This window comes from Takifugu flavidus, chromosome 16 (genome assembly GCF_003711565.1).
Source record: "Takifugu flavidus isolate HTHZ2018 chromosome 16, ASM371156v2, whole genome shotgun sequence".
Taxonomy (NCBI): Eukaryota; Metazoa; Chordata; class Actinopteri; order Tetraodontiformes; family Tetraodontidae; genus Takifugu; species Takifugu flavidus.
Genome location: NC_079535.1, coordinates 2703464 through 2711596, shown reverse-complemented (window position 1 = coordinate 2711596; position 8133 = coordinate 2703464).

Genomic DNA, 8133 nt, shown 5'->3' with positions numbered 1-8133 from the left:
TTTGATCTTTGAAAGATCTTTGGAAGATCAAAGGTCAAAGTCCCTCCAGTATCCGGAACATAAGTGAATTTTAATCATCCTTGTTCCTTGTTGCCTTATCAACACTTTTTTTTATTAAAATATTTTCAAACCTTTGAGTTATTTCGCAGACACACAGTCAGCAGCTGTCACAGAACCTTGTTAGTCATTAAATCATCTGTATCATCAACTGTTTTGCATATGTAAATAATAAAAGTATACATTTTGCATTCAAAGTGTGGCGGGTCGTACATCGACCTGAACGGGTACAGGCTGTGCAGAACACTGAAGACACCAAAGTCAGCGCTCTTTGGAGAACGTTATCAAGACAAGGGCCATTTTTAAGAGATACACAGGACTACGCTGTTCTAGAAAGAAACACATCACTGGCTTGTCAATAATTACTGAGTCCACCCACACAAGCTCACTGTGCAGCACGGAGGGCACATTTCTATTCTCCTGTTGCTTTTATTGGTGTTTCTGTCTCCTGTGTAAGTTCAATAGGGCTACCCTTCATTCTCAAGATGTGTACTACAATATTACATTACTGTTGAGCAAAATCTGGGTTTCATTCTCATGGTTTTATTGGCACGGGTGTGTACTCTTGGAGGTGTTACTGGTGCCACAGACCAACAGGGACAGGATCTGACAGTGGGACAAAAGTGTTTATGGCATGGAAATGACAGATAGGAGAATTGTTCATCAACTTATGCCTGCTTTTGAAGTGATTTTTTTCATGCCCCGGAACTTCAGTGACAGTGCACATCAAAAGCCAGAAAGCATTAAGAGATTTTTCATCAATCTCCTAAATCTGAACAATTTCAGTCTATAGCAGTTTAGTTTGATCAACACAAGAAGGAATATGCAAATGTGTTTTTACCATCAGAATTTATTTTTTTGAACTTTGGTCATTGGCAGGGCTAAATATATGCAGTATATCATTTGGGAGAGCAGAAAATGAGAGGTTTGACTTTATTGGGTTATAAATCAGGGCACTCAATAAACAGAGTGTTCTCCAGGCTCTTGCATGGTGAGAGGCCAGTGCTTTTGTTAGTAATGGTGCTCACACGCTGAGAATATTCATATTGTGTAGACACGGTCTCAAAGCTAGCAAAACTATAACCAAAACACTTTCCTGGTACAGCATTTTGGGCCCATTGCATTGATAAGGGTTTCAAGCCAACACAAAGTTAGACGTCCACAAACAAACCACATCATGAAAAAACAGTTCAAAGGGGACCAACAAATCAATAAAGGGCCGCCTACGGCATTGAAACCACCGATCAATTAGACGAGGCAGGAAAAACACGTAATAGTACAGCTGTTAAAGCTAATGTGGGATGATTCATCTTTGGAATCTTTTATTTTGCAACAATTAATACGTGCGCAGCCCGTTGTACTAATGCTGATGGCCAGTGGAGCTTGGTGGCTGCAGGGCTGCAAGTGGGGGAGGAGAAATTGGAAACTATTAATCAGTACATAGTGATTTCCTCACATTAGCAGGAGAGCCTTTCATTTTATCAAAGCACTATTATCAAGTGCCTGTCAGGGCTTTAGGTTTGGGTGCAACAGCTGGATAAACGTATGCATCACATTTTATCCTATAAAACCGAGAAAACTGAAATTTCTCTGGCACGATTATGATTAAAGCATGATTAATCCAGATACCCTGTGAATAATCGGATTAGAGCGGAATAATTTGACAGACTTCAAAAAACTGCACTGCAGAAACCACTCAGCAGGAGCCAGGATTGCACTGAGTTAAAAGGCTGTTGCAAAGAACAAAATAAATCATGCAGCATGTCCAAATAGCAAGAGATTCTGGTTTGGACAGGAAGGTCAGCTAGGTGGGCTCTCCCTGCTTCCGACTTACTTGATAAGCCCACGAAAGGCGCGATGCTCCGAGATCAGAGTCAGCCTGGCAAATGTAAAAGCCAAACCAAAGGCCAACTCACTGATATGACAGAACTGTGACATGTCACAGCACCACCCCCCGACCCACAAAACACAAGGATAGCTTTTAGTTACACTGTATGTGTTAAAAGCGGCAGACGGGAACTGAACCCCAAAAAGCAGAGACACGCAGGACGTAGATTTGACCAGACTTTACTGAAAGCTGCCAGTAGAATCCCACTAAAAGACTAAAAGTTAGAACAACTCTCTCTCAGAGCAGGCTGGGGGGCACAGACATCTGAATGAGCAGGTACGGAGGGAAAACTCCTAACAGTATGGTGAGATAGTAAAAAAGGAATAAAAATAAAGTGTGCAAAGATCATACAGCAGATGGCTGGGGAAGATGACTGTGGCAATATTGAGAATCAGACCAATCCCTAATAAATCATGTCTGAGCTGCTATTTTGTTAGAATAATCAAATATAAAAAAAATGCTCTATATTATCTGTAAATTATTGTGTTTTATTAACTGTCATAGACTCTAAATAATGCATATTACTGAGCCATTATCTGACAAAATGCAATATAATGGACATTTACCAATAAATGATGAAAAAGACTCAGGTTTAGATGGAATTTGGAATCTTTTAAAAGGTTTAAAGAGAAGACAAATGTGTTGCTTTAATGCTGGCAGTTTTCCTGCTGAAATGGCAACTGTTGATGGCTCCGTTTCAAGACAAATGCAACCCTAGACATCCCATTTTAACTGGACTGTGCCACAAACAACATTTCCCCTTTCAAACTCAAACTCGTCTTACTTATTTTTACATGCTGCAACAGAATTGACTAGGAGGGGGGGGTGGGGGTGGGGTGAAGTTGTTGTCTTAGATGCAAAACACGATCATTTAAATTGACTCCTATCTCAAGGGAGGCACATTCGCCCTCCACTGTAACTAACGAAAGCATTCGGCTGAACAAACACAGACTGATATGATCACAGCCGGCCTGTTCACAGCGTTCTTTAAAGGTTACGGTGGTGGCTGTGCTCTAAAGACAACACTTGATTCACAGTTGGATCTAGGATGTTCATTACTCAAGACAGCCCGATTTCCTGTGTGAAGACCCAAACAACCTTGTTCAGCAGACCTTGAAGAAGCCGGCCCACTTTCACAATTAACAAGGTGTAAATAATCAAAAGTAATCACAAAGCGCGTGAGGGATCCACGTCAAAATAATACAAATATAAACTGTCTGAACCTGCACAGCTCAGCTTTTATAGGGGGCATCAACAAAGCACACAGGCAGAATTTGCTTTCATCCATCAAAGCTAAAAGTGACAAACACTTGGCTTGTCACACAGAGCTATATTTTCTGCTAAAATGGCAACTGTTGATGGCTCCGTTTCAAGACAAATGCAACTCTAGACATCCCATTTTAACTGGACTGTGCCACAAACAACATTTCCCCTTTCAAACTCAAACTCGTCTTACTTCTTTTTACATGCTGCAACAGAATTGACTAGGAGGGGGGGTGGGGTGAAGTTGTTGTCTTAGATGCAAAACACGATCATTTAAATTGACTCTTCTCTCAAGGGAGGCACATTCGCCCTCCACTGTAACTAACGAAAGCATTCGGCTGAACAAACACAGACTGATATGATCACAGCCGGCCTGTTCACAGCGTTCTTTAAAGGTTACGGTGGTGGCTGTGCTCTAAAGACAACACTTGATTCACAGTTGGATCTAGGATGTTCATTACTCAAGACAGCCCGATTTCCTGTGTGAAGACCCAAACAACCTTGTTCAGCAGACCTTGAAGAAGCCGGCCCACTTTCACAATTAACAAGGTGTAAATAATCAAAAGTAATCACAAAGCGCGTGAGGGATCCACGTCAAAATAATACAAATATAAACTGTCTGAACCTGCACAGCTCAGCTTTTATAGGGGGCATCAACAAAGCACACAGGCAGAATTTGCTTTCATCCATCAAAGCTAAAAGTGACAAACACTTGGCTTGTCACACAGAGCTATATTTTCTGCTAAAATGTATTGGATTTTTATTTTTTTTCTGCGCTGCCATAAGAGGCTTTCATTTACTCGGATGCTGCCAGTTCAGATTTGCCCCATTTTCCAATGCGGGTGCCTTTCCACACAAAGCTAAAAATGAACAAATGAACTCTAAATCTTCAGCGGTGTAATGGGATTAAAAGGATGAAGCCAGACATCTGTTTGCTTCATGAGCGAGCTCCTCCTATATCTTGTCAGCAAAGGCTTTCACGCAGCAGAAGAAGCGGCGAGAACAAAAGTTCTCACAGTTTTATCATGCATTTCCCAGCACTTTCTGCTGACGTTTTGGTTTATCTCCTCTCCCTCGGCCACTTCCAATCCTATCAAGCTGAAACAGGAACAAAGTCCTGTACTTTACCTCTTCACCCTTTATCCCTGCACTGGCAACATCCTGTTTGGTCCCAGTCTTCACCAGTGAGCGACATGCATTTCATAACGCACAGTCTCTTTCAAAAGCAATACAGGCACTTCTGAGGATGGTTCGATCCACCCGTTGTCTGCAAATGAAAACAGGCTGTTGGTAATAACTGCTGGTTGGACAGTTTAGAATAAATGTGGTCATGGTGCAAAGTCAGATGAAGTATGGACATGTGAATGAAGGTGATAATGGCTGAGCGTCACGCCTCACTAATTTTAAATTATACGGACTATTAAAAGTCTGAGGTGGCTCAAATAACTGAGGTTTTAAATTATACTTTCCGAAAATGAAGACAGGCGCCATAAAAGAGGTTAAGGACCAGCTGACATTAACAATCAGTTTATAAACCCATCAATTGTGTCCCATCTTAGCAGCCTTATATATCAAAATATATGCAGATGATGATGTCACTGTTAGGGAATAGTGTCAATTGAAGGTTGTAACAGATTAGTCTGTAGTTAGCAGCCATCAGCAGGAGGGTCCCCCTACATGAGCCTGGTCCTGCTCAAGGTTTCTTCCTGTTAAAGGGGAGTTTTTCCTTGCCACTGTTGCTTGTCTGGGGTCAAGCCCTGGGATTCTGGCTGGTACAGTGGGGGCACAGCGTTCACCTGAAGCACTGCTCAGGTGAGCAAATCATACAAGCGTCACGCATAGTACTCATGATCAAACTCACAACGCCACCTACTGGTAAAACAACGACCAGCAGGTGGCGCTGTGTATATTTGAAGGGGCAATTTTACTGAATATATCCATTAACCCAGTCCTATGAACCCAGCAATCAGTAGGGTTTTCCTCTCTTACCAGGAACAATAGTTCTCCAAAAGACAGTTATATTCACTCCTTATCTATTTTCTCTCTTATCCATTCCCATTTCACTTTTGTCTGGAGCCTGGATGCATGTCTTACATGAGGTGTTAACAGCAATGTTTTTGTTGTGAATATTTAGCTCCAAGGAGACTTTATAGTTCTTCTAATGACAATTATGAACCCGGCAGCAATGGAGAGAGTTCAAAGCTTACCTGAAGAGGACGGCACAGGCAGGACCAGGTGATCTGTCAGAAAGTTTCAAATATGAACCAGGAGAATAGAGGCTGAAATCCTGGTAAGGGACACAAGGCTGCGAATTGGGGACACCCGAGGTTGGTACTGGGAAGGTAATGGAGTTGTGAGTTTATTCTGGGCTGGTTGCATGTGAGGAGAGGCAGCTGTGTGCACAGGTGAGTTGAGGCAAGGTGGGCGAGGCTGGCAGGCAGAGCGGGGTGGGATCAATGGAAATATGCTGAGAGCTGGATGAGTGGACTGTGACACTTCCTGAACTTCCTGCTTAGGGTATTCCCGATTGCACCGCAACACAGATGCTCACATACCCTCACGATTTTTGGACATGCACATCATTTTGTGGCACATTTCATTGTAGCTATGGATTTAAAGCTCATTAATAGTTTGTAGTGTAGGGTTATATGGGACAGGGATGTTGTGTGTAGACCAGTCTGAGCACAATTCCAGAAAATCTGTCTTTTGCAACCCAATGCTGGCAGGTATGTTTGATACATACTTGATAAAATGGGGTAAGCCAACAGTGGATGATGGTTCAAGTACATGAATTGTCTACCTGGTAGGACAGAAAACCCAGCTGTATTACAGGTCTAATAGGACTGGGTTAATTAACCTGTTAATATGTAATGTCTATTGTCACATTTATACTTCAGCTAGCAGTCAAAGCACTCGTTTACAAGAAAAACAGAAGTGATTTCAGTTTTAGTCTCATAACATGCCAGTAAAATAAGTTTATAGGGTTGTTTTTATTGTTATTCTGCATATTTATGTACCAGATAATGGTTTACCAGATGAACATACAGAAGGCAGCAAGAAATTATTTGCCTTCTTATAACAATGCACCTGCAGGTGTGGGGTTGTTACTCATGGAGTCCACCAAAAGCTAATGATAAACACATTGACAGTCTGGCACCAATTAAAAGCCTATTACACTTGAGCATAACTAAGCATCGTCTCTTACCAAAACAGTATGAAAAAAGATTTTAAGGCATCTTCTGGTGCCCTCTTTGTCTCTGTTCCTCCCTCAGGAATATATTATACTTCCTGGTTTTGACCATTGCGGCCCTCTTCTCTTCCTCTTCCTTCCTCTTCTCAGCTTCTGCAGCCTTGACTTTTTCTAGATTCCGGACATGTCTGCTTTGCTCCAGCTGAGCCATTTGGATTTCCTCTTCCTTCCTTATTGCTGACAGTTGATTAAAAGCAATCTGTTGTATCTCCTGTCGCTTCTTGACAAGTTGTTTGCTGGTAAGACCAATTGGTGTCGGCTTACTCTCTTCTTCTTGAATCTGTCTGGCTTTCTTCTCTTCCGCTCTCGTTTTTTTCCCCCTTTCCTGCCGTTCCTGATCTTTACATGGAACGGAAGCTTTAGGGCTGATTTTTTGGTATCTCTTACTGTCTTGGTACTGAATTGACTTTTCCTTTTCCCTCAATTCTTCCTCTAGCTTCTCAGCTTCTCCAGCCTTGTCCTCTTCCATAGCCCAGTTACGGTTCCTTATTTTTTCCTGGAGGTTTTGCTGGTTCTTTTCCTCTCTCAAGAACACATTATATTTTCTGTTCTTAACCAAGGCAGCCCTTTTCTCTTCCTCTTCCTTCCTCTTCTCAGCTTCTGCAGCCTTGACCTTTTCTAGATTCCGGACATGTATGCTTTGCTCCATTTGAGCCAGTTGGATTTCCTCTTCCTTCCTTATTGCTGCCAGGTGATCAAAAGCAATCTGTTGCATTATCTCTCTATTTTTGAAAATTTGTTTGTTGACATTTATATTTTGCATCCGTTTCTTCTCTTCTTCTTCTTTAGCCTCCCTGGCTTTCTTCTCTTCCTCTCTCATTTTTTCCTTTTCTTGTGCCAGTCGTTGCTGCTCTTTAGTTGGAATGTGAACTGTGGAGACAATTTCTTGGTATCTCTTACTGTCTCGCCATGGAAACTGTTTGACTTTTTTCCACAAATTTTCCTCCATCTTCTCAGCTTCTAGAAACTCATCCTTGTCCACAACCCAGGCACGTCTTGTTTTCTTTTCCTGGAGGTCTCGTTGACCCTTTTCCTCCCTCAGGTAGACATTATAGTCTCTGTTGCTAACCATTGCAGCCCTCCTCTCATCGTCTCGCTTCTTTTTCTCAGCTTCTGCAGTCTTGTCGTTGTCTAGATTCCGGGTATATCTGCTTTGCTCCAGCTCAACTATATCATTTTCCTCCTCCTTCATTATTTCTGCCAGGTGATCAAAAGCAATCTGTTGCATCGCTAGTCTCCTGTCACACTTGGGATCTCGTTTGGTGGCAAGAATTTTTTGTAGCCGTTTCTTCTCTTCTTCTTTAGGTTGTCTGGCTTTTTTCTCCTCTCTCTTTATTTCTTCTCTTTCTTGTCCTGTTTTTTTATTTTTGTCAGCTTTGGAAGTGCTTTCTTGGTATTCCTTAAGGTCTCTGCCCTGATATGGTTTCCTCAATTCTTCCTGCATCTTCCCCACTTCTAGAGCATCGTCCTTTTCCACAACCCAGGCACGTCTCATTTTCTTTTCCAGCAGGTCACGTTGACTCTTTTCCTTCCTCAAACAGATGTTATAGTCTCTGTTCTTCATCAATGCAGCACCCTTCTCGTCTTCTTGCTTCGTATTCTCAATTGCTAGAGCCTTTTCCCGTTCCACATTCAGGGTATGTCTGGTTTGCTCCAACTCAGCTATTTGGTTTTT